The sequence below is a fragment of the Octodon degus genome, unplaced genomic scaffold, assembly GCF_000260255.1.
Source record: "Octodon degus isolate 3935 unplaced genomic scaffold, OctDeg1.0 scaffold00023, whole genome shotgun sequence".
Lineage (NCBI taxonomy): Eukaryota > Metazoa > Chordata > Mammalia > Rodentia > Octodontidae > Octodon > Octodon degus.
Window position 1 is genome coordinate 18528857 of NW_004524599.1, and position 25768 is coordinate 18554624.

At 56.0% G+C, this 25768-nt stretch overlaps 1 pseudogene across 1 annotated transcript; it reads left to right on the forward strand.

The window, feature by feature from the left end:
- The first annotated feature begins 1312 nt into the window (after positions 1-1312).
- On the forward strand, positions 1313-2897 carry LOC101560821 (annotated as a pseudogene). Its single transcript, XR_001117034.2, has one exon. The product of XR_001117034.2 is annotated as a keratin, type II cytoskeletal 8 pseudogene (transcript).
- The last annotated feature ends 22871 nt before the right edge of the window (positions 2898-25768 follow it).

Here is a 25768-nt window from a genome sequence, read left to right on the forward strand (position 1 = left end):
GCAGGTGCTTATGCCACTGCGCTGTCTCCCGAGCCCTAAGATCTCACTTTGAAGTCTAGAGCTGCTGAATTGGTTTCTACTCATCCATGTGCTCCTGAGCTTTTAGTTTTATCTAGTTACTATTTCCTCTGCTGTTCACTTTGTGGAACACACACACACACACACACACACACACACACACACGATAAGTACAGTTGAGTATAATGTATGTTAGGTATATAACATGCTTGTGACATAGATTGCACGTAGCGTGTACCTAGACACATGGAGAATATACTGTACATACATATAACACCAGCACACCCTGCACTGTCATTTTTGTACAGTTTTGATAGAGCGAAGATTAATGTGTGGTTTTTATCTGCCATCTGTAACTGAAACTTAAGGTGCAGTTGTCTTCGTCTGTGTGACCCTGACCCCGGAGTTCAAACGAGCAGTCCTCACACTTGTCCTGAGAGCCAGTCATACCTGTGATCAAGGCCTGTGATCCGGGTCAGTGCCCGTGGAGGGCAGGCAGGGCCATCGAGTTAGATTCTGATGCTCCTACTGACCACATCAGGTTTAGCAGAGAATCCTTTGAATGCCGTGTGTCTAATTTTGGCCTTCAAATATTCATGAAACAAAATCTAAGGCTGTGGAGCTAGTATCACACAAGGGACACCCGAGGGCAAAATGTTCTTAGGAGTAAAGTGGCGCTTTGCCAAAAGATAGCACTATTCTAAACTGAGGAACACTTATCTAACCTCAAGTTATATAATTTGAATGGTACTGACATTCACAATCCAAAATCATATTGATAATTTTAACACACCTTTGTCAGGATTGATGGATTAAGCTATCAAAATGAAGGGCAATTTTTTTTTTTTTTTTTTTTCCGGAACTGGGGATTGATGAAAGGCAATTTGTAAAGTGCAATTAGCAAGCTTCGTGTGGGAGGAACTTACCGAAGTCTACCATCTCTAGAGAGCCGACCTCCTCTTAACCACAAAGTGAGTCCCAAGAAATAGCACGGTACTGAGTTCACTGGTCACAATAAACTATAGTGGAAATCAGTGATAAAATAACTTCTAAAATCCTGCTTAGGTTTGGAAGTTTTAGAATAGACTTCTGAATAACATCAGCCCAAAAAACCACAGAAATTAGACAAATTGAGAACTGAACAATAATGAAAGACCTCCTGTTACAACGTAAAATGCAGCTAAAACCTAAACATGCACGAGAAATACTTGGCTTTCATTGCTTCTGTCAGGAAGAGAGACTGTGAGCCGGGCATCAAACACACAAGACTCGTTAAAAACCTTTTAAGACTGTCCAGAAGCGGCTGCCAGGCTCTTTCTCCAGTCTCTATCTTCAGTTCGCCTGCCTCCACTCTAGCCTCCACCATGTCCATAAGGGTGACCCAGAAGTCCTACAAGGTGTCCACCTCCGGCCCCCAGGCCTTCAGCAGCCTCTCCTACACCAGCGGGCCTGCCTCCCGCATCAGCTCCTCCAGCTTCTCCCGAATGGGCAGCAGCGGCAGCTTCTGGGGCGGCATGGGGCTGGGTGGCTATGGAGGGGCTGGTGGTGTGGGGAGCATCACGGCCGTCCAGGTGAACCAGAGCCTGCTGAACCCCCTGAATCTGGAGGTGGACCCCAACATCCAGGCCGTGCGTATACAGGAGAAAGAGCAGATCAAGAACCTCAACAACAAGTTCGCCTCCTTCATCGACAAGGTTCGATTTCTGGAGCAACAGAATAAGATGCTGGAGACCAAGTGGAGCCTCCTGCAACAGCAGAAGACATCTCGGAGTAACATGGACAACATGTTCGAAAGCTACATCAACAACCTCCGGCGGCAGCTGGACTCACTGGGTCAGGAGAAAATGAAGCTGGAGGCGGAGCTTGGCAACATGCAGGGGCTGGTGGAGGACTTCAAGAATAAATATGAAGATGAGATCAACAAGCGTACAGAGATGGAGAATGAATTTGTCCTCATCGAGAAGGATGTGGATGAAGCTTACATGAACAAGGTGGAGCTTGAGTCACGCCTGGAAGGACTGACTGATGAGATCAACTTCCTCAGGCAGCTGTATGAAGAGGAGATACGTGAGCTGCAGTCTCAGATCTCGGACACATCTGTGGTGCTGTCCATGGACAACAGCCGCTCCCTGGACCTGGACGGGATCATCACCAAGGTCAAGGCCCAGTACGAGGAGATCGCCAACCGCAGCCGTGCCGAGGCTGAGAGCATGTACCAGATCAAGTATGAAGAGTTGCAGACTCTGGCTGGGAAGCATGGGGATGACCTCCGCCGCACGAAGACTGAGATCTCTGAGATAACCCGCAGCATCAGCCGCCTGCAGGCGGAGATTGAGGCCCTCAAAGGCCAGAGAGCATCCCTGGAGGCTGCCATCGCTGATGCCAAGCAGCGTGGGGAGATGGCCATTAAGGATGCCAATGCCAAGCTGGCCCAGCTGGAGGCTGCCCTGCAGAAGGCCAAGCAGGACATGGCCCGGCAGCTGCGCGAGTACCAGGAGCTCATGAATGTCAAGCTGGCGCTGGACATCGAGATCGCCACCTACCGCAAGCTGCTGGAGGGCGAGGAAAACAGGCTGGAGGCTGGGATGCAGAACTTGAGCATCCACACGAAGACCACCAGTGGCTATTCAGGAATGGTGAGCTCACCCTATGGGGGCCTCACAAGCCCTGGCTTCGCGAGCATCCAAAGCCCTGGCTTCACCCGCACCAAGTCTGCTGTGGTTGTGAAGAAGATCGAGACCTGCGATGGAAAGCTGGTGTCTGAGACCTCGCTCGGATGTCCTGCCCAAGTGAGTGGGCCACAGCAGCCGCTCCAGCCCGCACCTCTCACGAGGCCACCCCAGAGCCCGTGGGGAGACAGCTGTACAAGGGAGCACTGAGAGCAAGAGACCCGCCTGAGGCTCGGCTTAGCCCTCAGCCCACCCTTGGGGGACATCACTGCCTGCGGTACCCCTTCTTGCCCGTGCTCTTCACCAAAACCCAATTCAATTGTTTTTTCCAAAATAAAGCCTGGTTTTGCCAAAAAAAAAAAAAAAAAACCTTTTAAAGAACGAGCCTCAGAAGAGATGAAGAACAAAATTTAAAAACGGCATGGAAAGAAACAAAACTACAATATACGTGACCAAATCAAATGTTTGGAGAAACCTAAAAGAAGACAAAATTTGGGAAGAGATCAAAGAGAGAGGAGAAGCGCCCGGATATTACCAGTAGCAACGAGAGGAAAAGGGGACAGACAGCGGAGCGAGACCATGCCAGTGGGTGGAGGACCTGGATGACGTCTGGGCACGCAGGGAGAGCCCGTCTCCAGCCCACCTGTCCTTGCGGGACCGGAAGCAGCAGCGCGGCCAGGCGGCACCCCGAGTTCGCCGTACAGCCCATCCAGCGAGATTCCAGCGAGAGTGAGAAGCCTACTCAGGTTTTTGTAAAGGTGTATTCTGTGTGTGACAGGCCTGAGTCCCAACATGGAATCCCATTATGTAGAAACTGATTGCCAAGGGCCTGGGGAGATAGCTTAGTGGTCTAAGCTCCTGCCTGGCAAGTGCAAGGGCCCAGGTTCGATCCCTGGTACTTCATGCCGTGCTGGTCCCAGAACCCCAAGCAAGCCATGCATAAGTTGTATAGTGATACCCTGTACCAAATAAATAAATGATTTTAAAAATTTTAAAAACACTGATGGCTGATCTGTTATTCACAGTGACGTTTTGAATGACAAATGGGTTCCAGTGGAAATTGCTGCTGTGTGTAGGAATAGCTGTGCACACAGGTGCACAGACGGCTCCTGGCACAGTGGTGGTGTCCCCGCTGCGGGGCGCTGAGACCCACTCTCCCACTTTTGGCCTTTGAAAGTGAAGAGGAATAATCCAGGAGCAGAAGGTAGTAGAGTCGCCCACTTTGCCCTGACCCAAGTGCTCCAGAGGCACACACGGCTGAGGGGTGAGCACCTGCCACTGTCCCCTGGTGACATCTGTGCCACCTCTGCTCATTTCAGCATCCATTCTCACCAGTCTTCAGACCTTCGTGCTGTCCGAGTTGTGCACACTGGGAGACCAGTGCTCAGGAGTCCGAGAGCTCATCTCAGGCCACCCAACAGTGCTGGCAGAGCTCGGCCTTGCAGTCTGGCTTCAGTGTCTGACTTTCCCTCGCAGGCACATGCCTTGAGGTGTCCCTCGTCATGTGGTGGCAGATGGCTCACTGAGGGTGCCTGACTGCAGCAGAGTTGGCACCAGGGCGCACGCTCGGGGCTGGAGGCCTCGAGACCGAAGCAGAGCGCCACCAAGCAGCAGCGCTCCCCAGCTGCTCCAGGCAGTGATGGGGATGGGTCCAGTTCGCTCCACGCTGCAGCAGGGAGGGAACCCCAGCAAGCCCTGTCCACCGCCACTGCCAGGGACGACAGATAGCAGGCAGACAAGTTGGTGAGAGGATTTTCCTAGAACTCCTGATACTTCTGCTGAGATTTGGACTTGAGAACCCTGGGTGCAGCGTTAGCGACGCCGTGCCTGGGCGGCGCTGAGAGCTCAGAACCGCAGCTCCAGGTGCCCGCTGAGCTGTGGAGAGCGGCAAGGGAGATCCGACGACCCTAGCCGGATGCAGACAGGTCCCCGACGTACACGGGCGAGGGTGCCGGGCCCTTGAGCAGGTGCACAAGGGATACTTTATACCCAGTTCCACCTTCAGAGAACTGGTTAAAGCTATAACAGCAGCGCCCTAGATTTTTAGGAGGAAATCGACAAACCCCCACCACCTCCCCCCGGTGCCCATGTCATTTTGTCTTAAACTAGTAAAGCTGCTGTCAGGTGAAGTGCTGCTGCAGTGAGTGAGAGCAGCAGTGGGCCATCTGTGTACTGTAAGGAGCTCATGCAGTAGCTGTGCGGGCCCCAGGACAGCTGTCACCCTGCAGGGCCTTGGCCTGGAGCAGACGCCCCCCCCCCCTGCACCTGCGCAGCTGAGCCTGCGTGCACCGCACCTCGCGTCCCATGTGACCGCGTGATCCTTTTCCAGGACCTCCATGCACAAGACTGGGTTCCTCGTGCGGTGAACAGGACTGTCACACCTGGGGTGTGTACTGAGGAGGAGAGGGCAGCTGGAGGAAATGGAGTGCGTCAGCTAGTGTCGCATGCTCGCTTTCGGGAGCAGAGCAGACTGGTCCCCCGGCGTGGTCCTCCTGCCTCAGAGTGCCCCTCGGCCCAGGGAGAGCTGCTCCTGCCCTGCGATGCAAGCACCTCCTGTGCGCATCAGTGCAGCTCCGCTGACTCGGCAAATGAGGGGGCAGCTGGCCCTCTCCCTGTCCCCACCTCCAGGGAGGTTTCTCAAAGCAGGGAAGTGTGCTAATGTCAGGGCTTGCTTTGTGGTTTTTTCACTCTAAGGCAGTGCCATATGCTCAAGTTCCTATTCAGAAGCCATCCAAAGTGTCCCATTAGCAGAAGTCAGAAGTGGCATCTTCCCTCCTGGAAGCAGGCGCCTGGAGCCTGGGCACCAGCTTGCACCTTCTCTACTCATGGGGCAAACTCCGGCCCCACACGCGCTGTCTGGTCGTCGTGGTCTGCAGTGGCCTCTGCAGTTGTCGGTCCTCAGCCCTCCGCCTCACTGATGCCTATGCGTGACTGTCCCTTGAGAGGGGATGTGTGCGCTCAGAGGAAGGCCTTTGCAGCTGCTTCCTATGGGCCCCCAGCCACCCTGCACCCTGGTGGCCCACATGACTGGACAGAAGGACAAGATGCCCGCGCCCTCACACAGCCAGGCCAGAGACACCGCTAAATCCGCTTCATTTCAGGAAACCTCAGCATTGTTTCATTTGTAAGAAAATCCTAGAAATACTTTCATTCAAAAAAAGAAAGAAAATCATTTCTTAATAGAACTCAGGTAATTTTGAATACTTTAAACTGCAGACACTCATTAGAGAATGCGCAGAGCACCATGCAGAGCAGTTAAAGCCTCCCATTGGGAACCCAGGCCTCCCAGCAGTGTCCGCCTCCTCCGGCCTCGTGTGCACTGGGAACCTGAACCCAGTCTGATCCTTTGTGCACCAGGCCGACTGGTGGTCCCAAGGGTGCGACAGTGGAGGGCGTCATCCTGTTCCTGTCCTTGGCGATGGTGGCTTTTACCTCTCGGGCTTCCACAGGGCAGCAGTTAGGACAAAGACGGACTTTGTCTGAGCCAGCGCCCTTGCCTGCTGGCGTCGGCCTGGGTGCTGCGGCAGTGCCTGTGGAGCTGAGCTCGGTCACTGCCCCGCTCCTCGCAGCTCTGGGAGCAACTGTGCTGAGTCACACACATTCTGGACACATGTTAGTCATTTTCTGAGAAAGTTTGTAAACTGTCAGTGCCCCGAGCTGCTATCTCTCTCTCCATCGGGTCTCTCCCACAGGAACCCACAGCAGGGCTGGGCTCTGCACTTTCACCTGCACTGTGCTGGGACCGAGGTGACCTGGGCGCCCTGGCCCGCCCTGCACACCGAGACCCTCGCTTGCCCCCTCGCCCTGCTTGCCACTCCTGCCCAACTCCTGGGTCCATGAGCCCCGCAGTGCCGTAAGTGCATTTGGCACATGTCCTTCGCAGCTGAATAGGCAGGGCTGGCCTCACGCTTGTGCAGTGGCGTCATCTCAGGTAAAGTGCCATCGGGAAAGCCAGCAGAGGAGTAGAGGGCCACTTTCGGACTGCCCTCTCCAGGCCTTCTATAAATAGAAAATTATTGCAAAATAGTGGGGAAGAACCTAGGGCCATCTGCAAAGCTTGTGAGAAGTTCGAGAGCTGCCCAGCAGCTCCCCCGGAATTGCTGCAAGTGTAGGCACAGGCCAGGTATGTGGGTCCAGTATGGCTGTGGGGTGAGAGGGGCATCCCACACACCAGGGACTGTCACCAGAAGCGCTGTGCTGACCACCCTGAGCCTGCTCGCCTTGAGGGTCCCTGCAGCATCGGTGATGTCCACGTGCCACCTCCTGCTCCACACTCCCCACCAGGCTGGCCCTGGGCCAGGGTCTGCCCCCACGGAACCCCCAGCTCCTATGGCAGGGCTGTGTTTCTGTGCCTCCCCTTGTCTTTCTTCGGTAACCACACTTCAGAACATACTTGGGTGATGCCTGCAGGGCCCCCGTTTTTGCCGGAGTGCTCATTTTGATTCCTTCCCACCGGCCCTAACCACAGGCTTCCCTGTGACTCAGAGAACCGTTTGCTGTCCCCTGCTGAACTCTGTCCACAAGAGGCAAAGGCACACTTCAGAGAGCAGACCAGCCTATTCCCCTCTTGTCCTTGCACTTCCACTTGCTGTCACCTTGTCCTCAGGTTCCCTTTGTCGGCAAGGCCAGCACCTTGCTGGAATCCGTTCTGCTGCCACCTTCGCTCTGCACCCCCGTGGGCTGCTGCAGCCATTCTCACCACCCTACTACATTCTTCCCAGGAAGCTGACTGATCTCTGGCGTGAAAAGGGTGTTCCTGTCACCACACTGCTCACTGCAGGGCCCCTGAAAGCCTATGTGGGGTCCTCCTCCGGTGACCCGAGGAGGCCCTGCTCTCCAGAATGACTCCTTCCCTCAGCGTCTGCCGTCCAGGGGTCTTCAGGGCACTTTCCACACAGTTCTCTGGGAATGTTCCGGCTCGGGGAACAGCCCCACAGGGTCTGCGGGGATCCAAGTCCCATTGGCACACCTCTGCCCAAGGTGTGTCAGCCAGGGCACCCAGGGCTGGCAGCCGCAGTCGGGCCCTAAAGAGACGAGGGCACATTTGGTAAACATGCACCATGTCCACAGCACATCTGACAGGCCGAGTCCAGCCAGCACGCGGTGTGTGTGCAAATAGCAGCTCCCTCCCGCCACTTGTCTCACCTCCTTCCTTGAGAGGACGCTAGCCAGGTGGACCTCCACAGGTCCCTGCTGCCCCTGTTGGCACCTCCCGCCATTTGCATGCCTTTCAACACTCGCCACAGCATAAGCCCTAGGTCCCGTCTGGTCATCACAGGCTCGCCGCTCCTCCAGTCACCTGCTCTACCCGTGCTAGATGTTCTTGATGTGTGTCTCTGGGCTTCCCTTCCCTGCTGCGGCCTCCACACTGGCCTGTCATGACTGGCATGGTCAGGCATCAAGTGCTTGGTAGCAGATGGATGGGCGATATATGGCAGGAGGTGGCAGGAGGGACAAAAGGCAAGTCTGTCACCGACCCTCTCAGGGGCTCCTGGGTCCCCCTCACGTCCATGTATGGGGGAAGGGTTGCTCTCACGCACCCACTGCAACAAGCCCTTACGAAGAGGGACCCCCAGGCCTCCCGCCCCCTGGCCTGGGGAGGCTGTCTGACACTCCCACTAGGACTCAGGTCTGCACGGGTCCGTCCTGGCCACACTTAGGACGGCTGCTGTCTTAGTTGCCTTCCTGGTTACTGGTGCAATCACTCAACACCCTCAGCTTAAAGGAGGAGGGCTCAATTTGGCTCAGGTTTTCAGATACCGCAGCCCTTACACACTCGGTCGGCTCCCAGAAGGGCCTGGGCGGCAGAGCACCAGAACTGTGGACAACTCAGGGGACACACCGTGAAGCAGAGAGGGGCAGGGCTTCCCTCTGCGGCCCTGGGTCTTCCTGCTCTGAGCCGCTGCTGACTAAAGCATGACCTCTCTAGAACTGTGAATCCAGTGAACCTCTCTTCCTCTAAGATTCCATGTCACATATTTTGTCCCAGCAGTGAAAATGTGACTAGACGAATGTGGGACTTTCATTGTGGTACAGTGTAAGTAAGATATTTCACAGCCCCTGGCTCCTGCAACACCACCCCTGCTGTCTCGAGCCCCTTCCCTCCATCTTTTGGGCTCCTTCCCGGTCTTCTCCTCATGTGGGGTGGGTCTGGCCCTGCCCTGTTACCATCTCCTCCCACACCTCGAATTCCTCTGTCCAGCTGCCCGGTGCACACCGCACAGGGTGGTGGGGATGGTGGAGTTGTCAGCTTCAGAACAGCCTTACCCTAGCCCCAGGTCTCAGCATCACCCCAGCGGCTTCGTCCCTCCCACTTCCCAGACAGCCACCACACCCCACCACATGCATTGGGTCCTCCTGAGGAATCGATCAGGCCTGCAACTCCCCGCTCAGTGCCGCCCTGTCTAAAGCCTGCCAGGCCTCCCACCTACCGTTCTCCAACAGCCTCCCTCCTTCCCCTCTCTTCTTCATACTTTGCCCTCTCTTCCTCTCTGCTTACACTCTCTACCCAGTCATAGGAACTTTGTGGTACACCATCCTCTCCCACCAGGGCACACAGAGAAGGAGGCTCCACCGCCAGGCTGCGGCCCCAGGATCCCGTCCTGCTGTCTCCCCAGGTCACCAGCTGCTGAGTTTCCTGCTGCTGCAGCATGCGTGCTTTCAAGCCTTGGCTAATAATGTTCACTCTAGAAATGTTCTTCCTTCCTAAGCTCCACCTTGCCAGGACTCTCATAACCGTGTCGCGGTTCATGGTTTGTGTTGGCATCTGATGTATGACCGCAAGGCACACGGACACACGGGGAAGGTTGAAGGCTGGTTAGCACTCAGCTGTGAATGCAAATCGGGGAGTAGCCGTGGTTCGTTGTAGGTGCGGGAAGATGCGCACCACAAACCCAGGCCTCTCACTGAGCACGGTAAGGTGGTAATGGAGATAAAGCAATGGGGTCTTCGGGTGAGCTGAAAATTCCCAAATAAGGCAAAAAACAGGCAAACTGAGAAAGCAGCCGACAGGACAAATAGTGAGCAACTGGCACAGTGAGAGACGGAAGTCCAAGCACATTGATCCTTACAATAAACATAAAAGTTCCAATTTAAAAAAAGCTTTGGCACATAGATTAAAAAAACAGTAGACAAAACCAGCTGATATTTTTTTATTCATGAAAGACACACGGTAAAGGTGAAAGAAATGGGCCTGGGGAGATAGCTCAGTAGAATAAGCGCTTGTTGCCTGGCAAGCACAGGATCCTGCAATCCCCAGTACTGGAAAAAAAAAAAAAAAATTAAAAAATTTATATAAACATAGGGTTGGGGAGATAGCTCAGTAGACTAAGAATCTGCTTTGGCAACAGGGCTGGGGAGGTAGCTGAGCAGCAGCACAGAACCTGCCTCCTAAGTTCAGGGTCGCCCGAAAAAAAAAAAAAAAAAAAAAAAAGTGAAAGAAATGAAAAGAGATGTGAGCCCAGATCAAAGCACAGAGTCGCTGTGTTGTCCCAAAGAGACCCTCAGGACAAGGAGAATCAGCAGGCATGAAAGGTCCCAAGGAGCACTGTGCGACAGGAGCCAACTCAGCACGAAGGCTGGTAGCTGTGCACGCGCACAGCAGACACAGGAGGGACTGATGAAGCTGGACAGAAAGCAAATGCACCATCTTTGTTGGATCCGCCCGCATTTCTGTCAGTGATGGATGGAATAGGTGGGACATCACTAAGCAGCGTGGCAACCCCTTCACGCCATGGACCCTCGGGAGGTGCCGTCTCCACGCACTCACGGACCAGTCGCCACCAGCGACCCATCCGATAAACACTGCCAAGTGGAGAAGGGGGGAACGCAGCAACTGTGTTCTGTGTCCACAACAGAAATAAAGTAGAAATCACCAACAGATATCCCTGGACAATCTCCAAAGGCTTGGAAAGTGACTGTACTTCTCAGTATCCCATGGGTTAGAAAAGAAGTCACAAGATCACCAAATACACATTCTGAAGTGAATGAAATGCAATATATCAAAAAGTGGGGAGCACAAGTGAGCCACGTGGAAGAACTGCATGTTTTTCCCAGAAACAGCAGAAGTCTTGAATCAATATTCCGAAGTTCCCACCTTAGGAAAATAGCAAGCGAGGCGCAAATTAGGTCCAGACCAAATACCAGGAAGGAAGCAAGAGGAGAGCATAGGCAAGTGGCATTAGGAACAAGAAAAGCAACTGGAAAAAAATTCGTAAATCCCAGACCTAGTCTAATTCTTCGAAAGAATCAATCAGGAAAACTGAAAGAAACACAACTGATTGGTGTCAAGGGAAAAAGAGCCATCCAGCAGGCAGGACCCTGTGGCCAGGAGGCTGAGGCAGGAGGCTTCCAGGTTCCAGCCCAGCCTGAACAACTCAAGAAGGGCTGAGATTGAGCTCAGTGCCGAGGCCTCAGGGTCTCCAGGAAGGGGATGGAGGGCTGCAGCGATCCCACAGACTGCAAAGGGCCGCGGGGAAGACAGGCAGCTCTCGTGGGCCCTCACAGTGCTCACAGTGTGCAGAGGCCCCCTGAGCCTGCTGCGAAGGGTGGGGCACCTCACGCCTGTACTTCAGGCCGATTTGCTTGCTCAAGAATTCACCAAATGTTTGGAGAATCCCTGGAGTATTTTAGCCCACAGGGCCTGAGTCATCTCATCTGGAACACGCAGCCCCCAGACCCCTGATGCAGGCTGGGTGCTCGGGGTGCACCATGGAGGAGGGGCAAGTGTGCGGCCCTCACTTGCTGGGAGCCTCCCAGTGCGCTCAGGAACCCCACGCCCTCCTCTCTCCCTGGCCAGGTCACCGCTTGAGCTGCCCCTGTGGCCTTCCATCACCCATGGCCTCACCGCAGGCCGAAAGCTGACTGTGGGCCACAGCCTCCAACTGTGACCTACACTGACCACCCTCTTTATAAACTGGGTTCCCTGGGAGTTTATTATGGTGGCAAAAACATGGTTCCCATGGGACTCCTTGTGATGCGGATGATGTGGAAAGCCCTTCCTAGCCCACAGGATTTAAGTCACACTCCTGTCACCACAGCCAATGAGGACAGTGAGGACATTGAGCTCGTGGCTACACATGGAGCCCCACAAGGACCAGGGTCACATGGCCTGACAGAGGTCCTTGGCATGCTGCTTAGCATGGGAAGAGCTCCCTGGGATCCCAGAGAAAGGACCACTGGGCAGAAAGGGACACAGAGTATAACCAGGTGAAGGGGACAGACTCATGGACTCTGCTTCCTGCCTGTCTGTGGGTGGCAGTGCTGCGCTTCCCCACTCCACAGCTGCTCCTGCTTGGAGCCCTTCCCTAGTTAGGCCGACTGTTAGGGTGCAAGGCTTGGGGTTCCCCATGGGCATTGTCCAGCACTTGTCCAAACTGAGCTGGGGGAATATGACTTCCTGCCTGGGAGAGGTGAGGCATCTCGGGGAGCAGGCCCCACAAGGATCCGCAGCGGCTCAGGTTGGGCGTGAACATCGCAAGTGGAGGCTGCCTGTAGCGAGGACACAGTATGTAGCAGGACATGGTAAGTTGGAAGCAGAGTTCAGCTGCTTCGGTTTTTGTTTCTTATAATAGGAAAATTGTGGCCATAGACGATTTATAATAGCACCCCACAGACAGCATTGACTGCGTGCAGGCCAGGCCAGGCGTAGGCTCTTTGTAGCTGTGAATTCCTTTCGTCCTCATCAGAACAGATCTTTTCTTTTTATTCAGTGGAGATGAGGTCTCTCTAATGTTGCACAGGCTGGCCTTGCCCTGCAGCAGCCTCCCGAGCAGCTGGAGCTACAAATACACCTGAGGGGACTCTGGAGGCACAGTGAGTCTCAGCAACTCACCAGGGATCCTCTGAAAAGTCCCCGCTGCCAAGAGCAGCCTCCTCTCTACCCTGTGCCTCTGGGCCCCAGCGCTGGGCTCTTCCTTGCTGCCCAGCCCAGCCCTTGGAGAAGCCAGGTCAGTCACAGGACCTCATCCTTTACTGATAAGGAGATGGGCATGCAGGACCTCGCAGCCCATTCCTGAGCTGACCGTAGCTGGTGTTGGCTTCGTCTCCAGCGCCAGCTCCCCACCAGGCCCCTGAGTGCCCGCGCGTGTGCCCCTGACAGCTGCGTGCGTGTTCCGGGCACTTGGCGTCTCCTGCCTCCCTCGCTCTCCTGTGCCCGTGTCTAACCATGCGCAGCATGGCTGCCTCTTCCTTGAGATGGGAGCCAGAGCCTTGATGCTGCCACAGCCCCACCCGGGCCTTGTGGTGGCCCCAGGCTGGCCCAGGGTGGAGAAGGGCGTTCGTCGGGGCTCACCCTAGGACTCACCAAGAGCCGCCATGCTGGCTGTGTGCCAGCTCATGGGCCACGCTTCCGGTCCACCTGGGAGCCCACGAGGTGCAGGCAGCTGCTGCTGGAGCTCAGTGTCTGCTGCAGAAGGAGGACGCAAGCTTGATGGCTGCTGAGCTGCTTTGTAAAGAGTCTGAAAAACTCTGACAGGTCTTTGTTAGCTCTGGCCATGTGACCAGGTCCAGAGTGGACTGAGAGGAGAACACTGACGTGTCCTTGCAGCCCTGACGGCAGACGTCAGGTCAAAGGTTACAGCAGCAGCCGAGGGCGGGCTCTCTTGGGCTCCTAGATGGCGTCCCCATCCTCACAGGGGCGTGCGTCTGTGTGTCTGTCCTCATCCCTTGAGAGCACACCCTTCCTAGCAGATCAGGACCCAGCCCAAGGGCTCCTACCTGCCTCCAGGTGCCATCACTTTTTCCAGGTGCTGGAGTAAAGGACCAATGAATGGACATGGAGGACACAAGTCAGTCCCTAAGAGATGGCTCTATCACAGCCTGGAGTGGGGCCATGTGAGCTGAGGGCCTTCAGTCCAGGCCTCCATGGACTCTGGAAGCGTGCGCAGGGGAAGGTGTGGGACTGCAGCCATTGCAAACGGCCCAGAGCCACTGTGGAGACCAGCGCGGATCATCCTCACAAAACTACAGCTAGAGATTCCACTGGACCCAGCCATCGTCCTGCGAGGGCCTTCCTGAAAGAGTTAGACATGGCAGTACAGTGACGTACCACACTGTGAGCCGCGCCTCTCCAACAGCTAAATTGTGGAAGGAAGCAGCTCTATGTGCATCCACACAGGAATGGACAAAGAAAGGTCACGTTCACACATGATGGAGTGGGACAACCACACGCCATCTTTTTAAAAAGATAAATTTGAGTCATTTGTCAGAAAGTGGATCATCCTGAGGTCATAATGTGGTTTCAGACACAGGAGCCTAAATATTGTAGGGTTTCTCTTATATACAATGCCCAAAGCACAAATAATCTAATAAAATAAAAGCAGGTAGTAACAGAGATAAAGCATTTCCACATGGGATGGGACCTAGAGGCAGAGGGGAGGGGACAAAAGGGATGCAAATCGTTGTGTCCATGCACCAATGCCCTCAGAGGGATGAAAATGTCACGCACTGCAAACAGGGACAGACAGGAAACAGGAAGTATGTGCAGCCCCATGGCCTGGGCCAAAAACTCTGGGGTGGCCTCCCGAGTTGGGACCTACTGGCGGAGGACACAAGAGCCATGGCCTTACCTCCCTGATGTCCCGACTGCCGCCCAGTATGGCCTTGAGGGCTCCCCCCAGGGTAGTTTCAGGCCGGGCACACACTGTCATATGACCCAGTTGGGAGGCAGATGGCTCATACACCTGCTGCATGTGAAGCTACCTTGACTTTTTTGAGAGCCAGTCTGGCTGGTCCCAGACTCCTGAGCCCAAGTGATCTTCCTGCCTCAGCCTGCCAAGGACCTGGGACACAAGCCATTTTGTGCACTGCCTGCTGCTTGAGGCCCTGCTGCCTGTCCCAACCCTCGGTGCAGTCTGGCAGCACCTGCTGTTCCCAGGCCAGGAGCAGAAGTGGCCGGGCTCCCTGCCGAGGACATGCGGCAGCGCGGTGACCGCCCTCGGCCCTCCTGCCCAGCGCCCCAGGGCTCCTCCAGGCCTCCTGCTGCCTCCGCTGGCAGGCTGCTGTGTTCCACTGGGGGCTTCTGGGTTTCTTGTAAAAGACAAAGTTAGAGTAAACCTGGAGTTGGTCCCGCTGCTTAACAAACAACACAGGGAAATGCCGGTGACACGCGGGCCGCCCTCCAGCCGCCTTGTTTTCAAGCTCTGCGATGGAAACACACCACTTCCTTCCACTGAGTCAGGGCCTCCTCCTCCTCCTCCTCCTCCTCGGCCCTGCAGCTGGCAGCCTGCAGGAGCATCACTCTTTCCACCAAGTCGCTCCTGCGGGAAGCCGGCCAGCCCGAGGGCTGCGGTTGGGTTTTGTTGTTGTTGTTTGGTTTTGGGGTTTTTTAAAGATTGCATAAGTCCCCAGTGGGTTTGGAGAGCAGAGGAGGGCGTGTGCCCCAGCGCAGTCCAAGGTGCTTGCAGTGCAGGAGCCCAGGCCGGGATGAGCAGGCGGGGACCACACAGACTCCCCCCGCTGAGGGACACAGGCAGGAGTGGCTGTCTTGTTCTGGTCCCTGCCACAGCCTGCAGAGGAAGCAACCCCTGCCTCACATTCTCCAGAACGCCCCTCCTGCAGCCGCATCCCTCCTCTCCTTGCTCCATAGCTCCTGGCCCCGCAGGAGCCGAGACTGCAGAGGCAGAAGGGCCACCAGCAGGGGAGAGGGAAGAGAATTTGAGCCACAGCAGGGCAGAGGAAAGGGCTCCCAGGGGTCAGTAACACCAAGCGACTGCTCAGAGTGGGGCCTGGCAGAGCAGGACCCCAGCTTCCTCTGCCCAGGGCAGTGCCTGTGGCCATACCAGGTGGCAAGGTGGTGGCCCCAGTCCCATGTCCTTTTTGTTTGTTCTCCAGCCCACTTCTCTGTCCCCTCTGGGGAGCACTGGTGACTGTCCAGCCCTCCTTTAAGTTCCGGCAAGCGCTGAGCGGCTGGGCCCTGTGTCCCTGACGCACTTGAGCACTGGCACATCCTCCACCCGCCCAGGTGCCCATGTAGGCCCTCGAGTCCTGTCTGCCTGCGCCACAGCACTGTGCTTTATTTATTATGGAGATATTTTTCTTTCCTGAGCCTGTAACCCCCCAAGGGACTGATTCCCTGCAGGTTCCCAACACCCTACAAAGGTCCACCTGGCTCGGAGATCAGCCCCTCCACCTGTCACCAGTGTTGTCCCAGGGACTCCAGGTTGTGAAACAGAGGTGAAAGGCCATGGAAACCAAAGCAAAGGGCCAGCCAAATAGCTCAGCGGATTAAAGCACCTGCAAGCAGGCGCAGGGGCAGGGGTTTGATCCCGGTCTCCCCCAGGGTTCACTGAGACCTTGATTGACAATGGGCGTGGTGGCGCACACTTGTAATCCCAGCTCTTGGGAGGCTGTAAACAGGCGGATCACTCTGAGTCCAATCTAGTTGTGAGACCCTGAACACCTTGTAGATCCTTCCCTAAAATACAAAAAAAAAAAAAAAAAGAAAAAAGAAAGAAAGAAAGAAAAGAAAGAAACCAAAGTGAGAACTGAGACAGCCCAGGTCCTCTGTCCTCTGTTTATGAGGCTGAGTCCCCCAACTTGGAGCTTCACACACTGAAAAAACAGAGGGAGGAAAAAAAAAAACCAAAACCCCTCATGGTTGTCATGTGACAGGGAAAAGCAAGGGACTGTGCATACTCCACAGCCTGGGGCTTCTGTCCAAAGTGCCCTGTCTGCTCCCAGCCCCGCCACCTCTCCTTCAGAGCCACCGGGCTCCCTCCTCACAGCACCGTGGCTGTGCTTTGATCTCATGCTCAGCAAACTCAGCTCTAGGTCACCTCGTGTGCATCTGCCACACGGGAGGGCTGCCCCATGCATTTGCCATATGCTTGTGGCTCCGTGAGCAGCCATGGGCTGGGCTAGCCCTGTGTGACCCAGACCCTGGCAGACAGGCTGCAGTGGCCACACCCTCGAGGCTGCAGAAGCCAAGGCTGTGCCTGGCCCCTAGCCCTGCAGGCTGCTGCCGGTGGACAGGGCCAGCGTGCCTGCTTATGGGCAGCACTGCTAGGAAAGGGGGTGCCTATTCAAGAAATGCCGATACAGTGGCCATGGGTGGAGGCAGAACCGTCCATCCCTGTGGAGGTGGGGGTTGGCAGCCCAGCGCCTGCAGCAGTCACCATGATACTAAGAGCCGACTTAGTGTCCTCACCCCTGCCCTGCTCACACACCCTGTCCTGGGGCGCACTGTGGGGCCTGGGGCCTGCCAGTTGCCTCTCTGCCAGGTACACACACTCCTACACTGCTATCCGCAGTCCAGCCTACTTTGATCTTCCAGGCTCTGCTTTGTTACGCCACCTGGGCAGGGCCTGGTAGGTCTAGACAGGGATTCACTGTGCACTCAGGTGCTTCAGACTGCTGGTCAAGAGATTCTCATGCCTCAGCTTCCCAAGCAGCTGGGACTGCGGGCACACACCACCATGCCTGGCCTGCCTCCTGAGCAGCTGGCCACCTGCTTTGGCCGTCCCCTCGCCCCCACGCTCAGCTGTCTTGCTGGTCCCTTTTCTGGTGTCACAGGGGTCATGGAGCCCAGGGCAGCTCTGGGCTCTGGGCCCTGGCCTCTGCCCTGCCCTGGCGGCTTCCTTTCCCAATAGCTGCCGACGTGGCTGGAGCGAGTACAGTGCACACCACCCAGCCCTTGTAACTGTCAGCTTTTGCTGTTCCTACCACCTCCTAGCTCTCCTTTTACTTTTAAAAACACTCGTGGATTGATAAATTATGACATCAGGGGCTGTGAATGAGTCCAATAGCTGCTCTAATAAGTGTGCATTTGATCTCAGCGAGCTCAGCACGAGCGTGTGCAGTCACTTCGCCATAGTGCCTGCGTGCTGAATGCTCAGGCGGCGGCAGCTCTGCAGCCTCAGCCCAGCTCTTTCTTGATGTCATGTTCAGTGGTATAAGGAGAGATAATTAGGCTTGTGAGGAGCTGCGAGTGCAGGTGGAGAACTGCAGGCGCAGGACTGCACCGCAATGGCACGGAGCCACCTCTGCATGTGCCTCCCGAAGCCACTGCTAAGAGGCGGCCGTGAGTGACCCACACACAACGTTTCTTCAGTGTGCTTCTTAAAATCAGAGACAAAGGAATTTTCCAGTCCTATACTCTAATCTACAGACAACACTGCCAGTCACCAAATACCACTGATACTCTATAGAAAAGAGGAAAAGCGAGGTTTCTCTTAAGGCCTGGGCTGCAGTGTGGCCTCTCAGGCACGTTTGGCTGTGGCTCCTCGGTCTCCTCTCACCTGGGGCAGCTCCACAGCACTACTGTACCCACGTGGGTCCCCCTGCTAGGATGCCATGCGCAAGCTGGAGGCCCAGGAAGCCATGTCCTCCCCCCAGGTGCTGCTCTTAGCAGCACTAGAGAAAGTCTGGCTTCCGGGCTCTGGGTGGTTTTCTGGCCCCGCTGAGGTGTGAGGGCCTACAGTGGTGACTTGTGTGACACTGGGCCGGTGCTGCAGCCGCACTGCTCCTCGAGGTCACCCTCCCTGGCCGCGCTGCCCTGCGAAGCTCTGTTCCCTCCCCCTACTCATTTCCCCTTCTCCTGCCTGTGGGCCTCGTTCCCGGTTAGAAACACTAAGAAGGGGAGAAGCCGCTCAGGAAAGGAAGTGTCCCACACCTGCATGGCCCGGCACCAGAGCCTCTCCCACCCCAGGACCCAGCTGGGGGTGGTCCTGAGCAGAAGCCTGCTGCCCTCAGGGCTGCCGGAGAGCTGGGGACGGGAGCCATGCTTCAAGAACGGGAACAGGACCCCGGACGCGAGGCCTCGCGTTCCCTGGGCGCCAGGAGACGCACGCAGGAAGGGGCGCATGCACTGGCTCTACCCAGCGTGTCCCTTCCCACCGAGCCTCGCTAGAGTGTGACTGTGACTGCAGGCACAGGCTGCCCGGCCATTTCTGCTATGGATCCCCGCACGAGCATCAGAGGGCGGGGTGTCGGCTTTGGTTCCTCTCTTTCTAAATTGCATTTTTCTTTTCATTATAGCCTCTCTGCAGCCCACGTGGGCCGCAGGCCTCGTGCTAAGTCGCCGCCTTCCGCCCGATTGCCTGTCTTTTATTTTACTCTTTGCTTCTACCTTGAGTTTCTCATGCAGCACAACCATGAGCCCTGCAGGCTGCGAGTCTGATTTGTGCCGCGTAGCTGAGCGGGCGCAGGTGCGCCACTTTCCTGCAGATGACTCGGTGTCCTTCCGGGTGGAGCAGAGCTCTGTCCGCACAAGCCCACCCCAGCTGCAGGCAGGCACGCAGGCCACCTCCAAGACCTGGCTGTGGCGAGCCCGCTGCTGCAGAGTCCTGCACCTGGTGCCTTGTCGGGGAAGCGCGGCTGCCTTGAGCGCCTCTGCCCCTCGCTCACTCCGCAGGAGATGCCAGGCTTGGGCTGCCCCAGCAGATGACCACATAGTAAAACGCGAGACTTAACTGCCCTATCACAGTAGTTATGCCCAACCTGAGGCAACAAGCAAAGTGTTTATTGCATTGCAGGTGGACAATACACCCGCACTCTGACTGTGTGAGAAGACGCAGCTAGGGACAGGAATTAGAAAGGAAGATGGAATCAGCAGGAAGAGCCTAGCAAGGTCCCCAGGTGATGATCCTCCAGCTCTTCACTTCTTCCTCACTGACTCTGGGTCCTCTGGTGTCCCTGGCCCTGTGGGAACCCAACAGAAGTCATCCTGTCCTCCAGACCCTGAGGAGTGCAGTCTCTGTGAGGTTGTGGTTGTGCAGGACGCCCCATGCTGCTGTAGCGCTTCCTAAGAGATGGCTTTTCAGAGGAGACACAGGGACTCAGACCCAGCAGACATTGAAGCCCAGAAGTCACAGAGGTGGGAGTGCGCAGCAGTGCAGCCAGGCAGGTTGGGAACCAGCTCCACAAGCACTCCCTGATCTGTCACCTGATTTGCCCAAAGTCCTAAAAGATGAGTGCAAGTATAACACCTCAGCTCTGCCTGTGTGACCAGCACCAACTGCTCTGGAGGAACCCGAGGTACCTGTGGTTATCCTAACAGGCAGTGGTGTCCGGGGGGCATGCAGACAAAGCTGCTGTCGCAGTGGGGGTCAGGACCATGGCCGCTCCTCCTGCAGGGCAGGGAATCGCAGCTTCCACTCCTGCTCGCTCTCCCCAGGCCAGGGCACAGAGCAGACGCGGGGCAGATGCGGGGCAGATGCGTTCTCAGGGATGGGGAGCAAAGCGGCACCCTGCACCTCTGGGAGATGCTTAGGGGTTCGGTCGTGCACAGGGTCCTGCCGCAGGGGCCCCTCCCATGGCGATCAGTGAAGGAGTCTTCCCCTGGCAGGAGCCTCCCTGGGACCCGAATGTCCACGTCTGTGTCCTCATGGGCATGATGGAAAAGCCGCGTTGGAAATGTGTATTACAGGAGGCTGTAATAAGTGGCCGCAAGTGAATCGACGAGGGGAGGGTCAGAAACACCGTTCTTGCCCACCAGTCCATCGCGGCCGGCCTGGCTGTTCCTCGTGTGCGTGCCATGTGTCCCCGTCAGTGGGTGCTGCGTCCTGACCTGGTGAGGACCAAGTGCCCGTGAAAGGTGTGAGGACCCAGCCAGCAAGGGGCTGCCACAGCGCCAGCACCAAAAGCCTCCCCAGGAGCACGCCCACCATCTCCTCCAGGCGCTGCGCAGCGTGGCCACGCGGTGTCCGGGGCCTCCAGCCGCTGCCAGGCGGCTCTGCTCTGCAGCCTGCGAGCCCCGCCGCGGGCCCCTGGCTGGGCGCGCTGCTCCACCCCACGGGCAGGGGCGGCGCCCCTGGGAAATTAAAATTCCTATGTTTTCTAAGAGTGTATGAAAATTGTCCCTCCCCGCTCTTGAACAGTGAATACACATGGAAAAATGTGTTTTTCAGTGCAACTGATTAGATCAGTGAGATGTTTCTGGTGCATTTATCTGAAGAAATTTTGAGGTCTTATTTTTCCCCCGGTTAATTCCAAATGAACCTGCACAGCGCCAAATGGTAGATGTCCAGTTAGATTTCTAGTCGATCTGCCGGGCACGTTTACATAAAATGAGAAGATTTCCAAGGCATATGTGTTTTGGAATCAATTTGTTTCTTGGCGTGATGCACAGGATTGATTTCCAAATAACCCTGGGGTGGGGCTGAGGGCCCCTGGGAGGAGACCAAGGGCCAGGAGTTCAGGGTTGCTGGATCCGCGACGCCTGTGGTGCTGGTCTCTCTCGATTGGGATGCGCCTGAAACACGAGGACTGCAGCCCAGGGCCAGGGCGCCGAGTGCAGACTGGAGCCCTCCCTGCAGCGCTGCTGCTGGTGAACTCTGCTGTGAGCTCAGCCTGTGGAGTCAGAGTAGCTTTCAGATTGGCTTGGTTGTTGGAAAAACAGCAGGAACCTCGTGGCCTGGGCTGGACGCCCTGTCTGTCTTCTGCAGACCCTGTAGTAGAACCCCTGGAACAAAGGTGAGGGAGGCCAGCTGTCCCTCACCTGGCTCCGGGCTTGGAAACAGTGTCTCTGAGTCTTCACAGAAGTCAGGCACTGCCACATGTCATACATGCCTCCACTAGGTGCAGATCTGTCCTCTGTCCCCAGTGAACCCAGGGTCCTGGTGACCAGCTTTACAACACCATCCTCTCACAGAGGATGATGCGCATGTGCGTGCCACTCCGGGACCCTGAAAGACACAGCAGCAGCCTTCCAGCACCATGGGGGCAACTTCCTTGGGATGGCACATCCTCAGCGGAAGCTTGAAGGAGGCATGTGAGCTGAGCTCACACACACACACAGTCGCCCCACCTTTGCTTGTCACCGACTCTGGTTAAAGCTGCATCTATACATCTGTCTCTTAACTGTTCAAACAGACACACACCAAGCAAATGCATGACTGAAGCCTGTAGTGGAGTGTAAGATGGGGCAGCCACAAAGGAAAACAGTGAGACAGTTCCCTATGAGGGGCCCATGTGGCGCAGGGTCCAGCTGTGTCTCTTCAGCGAGGTGCCCAGCGGGTCGGAAGCAGAGCTGCACCAGGTTTGGCCACCATGGCAGGGCGGCGTCATCTATAGTGACCAAGACCGGCCACAGCCGGCAATGGCAAGAGACAGCACAGTGTGGGCCAGAAGGGTGTGTACCACCCATGCTGGGGCCTCAAGGCCTCCAGCCTGGTTAATCAGTCCTGGACACCCACTGCCAGGTGCTCTGCTGGGGATGTCAGAGCCGACAGCACATTGTCCTGAGCAGGGGGAGTGCAGGCTGGGGGCAGGAGCCACTGTTCATCAAGAGCAGAGCTCCAGTCTGGGGGACAAGCAAGCCCTAGTAACACCTGGTAGGGATGATGGGGCAGCCCTGCAGCACAAGACAGGCAGGGACGGTCATAGGAACCAACCTCATATTTTGTGTATATCTAAAAATCTGAAGCCCCTGCACTCTGTCCTGTGCCTGGTCCGGTGCCTGCTGCTCATCCCGGACTCCCCGTAGCAGGAGCAGTGCCTGCCCTGGTACCCACAGCTGACAGTAAGGCTGACCTGGAAAGGTGGCCAAGCCTTATTCAGGGTCAGATCAGCACATAGGGATGGTCTGGGGGCAGTCGGCCTGGACCCTCACAGCAGATGCCTCCCTACACAGTATCCCCAACGTCTGCTCTCCAAGACAGAGCTGGCTTCACGGGCACCCACTCTGCAAGCAGGACGAGGTTGACCTGTCACTCCAGAGGCCACAGCACCACGTGACAGTGGCAGCACCATCCAGGACCACGTCCTGCCTGACTGTCCCCCAACTGGAGCTGTCACCAACAGGAATCTGCACTGTGAGCACGGCTACTCCTTGGCGCCTGCTTCCGTGCACGCCAGTGGCTGCGGCCCATGACCCTGGAAGCTGCACAGCGTTTCTACGAGCTAAAGACCTGCACTTGACCTGGGGGTCTCTGCTGTATGCTGACAGCTGAGCAAGCTGCTGAGAATGAAAAGTGAGCCACTGGAGCGAGCAGGCAGAGCCCTCGGCTGGCCCCTCTGCCCAGGTCCTGGGATCCGCCTTCCTTTGCTGCTAGCACTGCTGCCAGGCTTCAGCTACACCCACCTCGTGGGCACCGGGTGCCCTGTGCATTCTCCTGAGCCAAAGTGCACTGAGCTTCTGTCCCCTCAGACTGTCCTGCCAGGGCTCAGGGCAATGACAGCTCTCTTTGCACTTGGGAAGTGTTCACTCGAAAAGTGCCATCAGTGCAGCCATGTGAATGACCCTTCGGAGGAGCTCACTCTCCAAAGCTGTGGCTTTGTTTTTGTTCCTGGGAGCCCCACCCCTTCTCCAAGAGGTGAGCCCTGGGTTATGCACCCCTGCTCACCCTGCATGCCATTGTTTTAGGTTGGGCATTTGGGGCCAGTGGTGCTCCCCAAGCTGCTGGGCAGCCCCAGGGTACACAGGATGAACAAGACACAGCTGTGGCACTGCACTTCACAAGTAGTAGAGGAGTGATGCCCCAGAGTCGCAGGGCTCTGTTACCATGGCACCCTCACACCATCCCCTCAGCTGCGCAGTGGCACAGGAAGCTGGTGGCATCAGACAGGCCTGGAGAGGAGCAACTGGGACCTGGCTTTGCCTTTGCCAAGGGCACCTGGGTGAGGCTGACCACATGGGTCCTGGGGATTTGAAAGTTGTCCAGGGAGACAGCAGCACTGAGGAGAATGAGAAAGCCCGAGAGGGCCAAAGGCAGAAGGTGCAGACAGGGTGAAGGGTCTGCCCTGGCTCGGTGGCACCGGTGGGATCCTCCTTCTAGAGTAGCAGGCAGGGGCTCTGCCACCAGAGGAAAGAAACGTCCTGCAGGGAAATCAGATTTCACAGAAGCGAGAGGGAGGGGACCAAGGCTCCTGGTGGGTCGAAGGTGCCTCCACTCCCAGGCAAGTCCCAGCCTGCAATTCTGCTGTCCAGCCCCAGGAGGCCTTTAGCTTCTCCACCCAAGAAGAGATGGCCATGCATGTGGACCTGGGGGGCTGCTCCCCAGACTGGCCATGTGAGGGCCTCTGCATCACCTGCTGTCTTTTCTCCTGACCTTGGAGTGTTGGGACTCTGAAACTTACCCTGATTTCAACTTTTTTTTCTTTTCTTTTTTTTTTTATGTATTTGGTTCAGGGTTTCACTATGCAGCTCAGACTCCTGGTGATCCTCCTGCTTTCGGCCTCCCCAGTGCTTTCAGCCTCCTCAGGGGCTGGCTCAGTGTGCCGGGGCGGGCCTGCACAGCATGTGGGACAGGAGTCTGCTGAGCTATATCTCACAGGCCCTGTGACTTCGACTTTCTTCTTTCCTTTGTCTTTTTCCATTGGAGGCTCACCTCCTCTGGGAACATCATACATCAGGAGAAACAATGTGATGCATCCTTGGAAGAGAAGACAGCTTTCTCCACCAGAAAGTGCCTACTTTGGTGGAGCTGCTAAGCTTTACTGGTGAAGCGACTCTCACTGTGTTGGCCCCCAGCAGCACGGCACTGCGGTCTCTGCGTCCCCAAGGTGGCCTCCAGCCGCTCTTTGTGAGCAGGCTCCTCCCACCCTGCCACGCTTGCTGCTGAGGCTTGCGGCCCTGTCTTCTGCCTGCCTGCCATGGACTGTTCCTTCTTCACGTGCCCTCTGCTGGGCTGCGCCGCCTTGGAGCCAGCCCACTGGGGCTGAAAGCTCTACCGGCTGTGAGTTGCAATGACTTTCTTCCTTTAACTTTGCATGTCAGGTATTTTGTCTCAGCAACAAGAAGCATGGCTTTTAAAAATAAAAAAAAGAAAAAGGCAACTAATCTTTGTGTAGAGATCTTGCATTTCTTGGCTAAATTCCCTTCTAGCAGGATATTTTGGTTGACAGGAAGTTCAGGTCTGAGTTCATAAGCCACTAACCTTGCTCCACACTGGGCTTGAACTTTCCCCACTAAGGAAGGAGAGATCAGACCGCTCCTCGTCTTCTTGAACTTGAGGAGGACTTGCCAAGTTCTTTGTTTTCTGTTTAGCTGTTCTCACAGGAGTGTAAGATTCCTGGAGCTGAAGTCTCCTTCGTGGCTAAGAGTGTGGAGCGCCTGCCCATGCACTTACTGGCCAGCCATTGTCGTCTTTGGTAGGGGCTTAGTTACTAATGAACTATTTCGAAAATTAAAATGTAATAGGTGCCCCTCTCCCCACACGTATGAAGGCCTGAAGCTTTTGCTGCATTGGAAAGCTGACGTGTGTAATTCTCAGGGGGCTTTGTCCTCGTGAACATCCACAGGCAAGGTCTCGAGAAAGGTAGAAAAAGAGTGGATTTGTGGAAATACACAGAGAAAATGCCCGCAAGTCTTAAGATCTAATCTCTTCCAGCCCACATCTTCACCCAGCCCCATGAGCTCAGCCAGGCCGGCTCTGCCCTGCGTGTGACCCCTCTCCGTGGCCTCTGTCCACAGGGCTGGCAGGAACGTGGTCACAGCACTCACTCTTCTTGCTTCTGGGGAAGCCAGGGCTGTTCCTATGAGGGTGTGGTTTGAGGTGGCGACTGAACTTCACTTGGAACTAAAGGCCACACGCATGTATCAGACTTCCCCTTTCTCCACTGCATGGCCCTCTGTCCATGTCACCTCTGCCACGCCCGGCCATGTCAAGCATCTGCAGTTTCCTTGGGAGGATCCCTGTGGAAATGGCCTGTGGTGAGGGCTCTCACGCTGCACTTGTGAGCGCATCTGTCCAGTAAACAGGGCTGAGAAGGCCAAGCCTGTGATACTGAGCAGCTAAGACTCAGCCAAGCTTAACGCACACATTTCCCTGGACGCCGGCGCAGAAGTCACAGAGGAAGGAACTAGACTCTTGGGCCCTGGCGAGCTATTCTGCTTGTGCCTAGGGCATCAGAGGATCCGTGCATATTCCAGAACTGTCCGAGCCAGGCCTGATGCCACTGCTGGGGAGGAGATTCACTTCTCAGCCCAAGTGTCCCAGGAGAGTCACCAAGTTTAAATTAGTGTCTCTTCAGAGAACACACGTCCTCACTGGGGCATCCCCAGCTCTTCGGGACAGGCCCAGAAGCACATAGGCAGATGGCCAACCCACGTGAAAGGACCAGGGGCCACATACTCAAGTTATGGTAACCTGGGTGATCTTTCCTGATCTCTCCAGTGGTTTGTTGTCTTCTCAGATTGACTT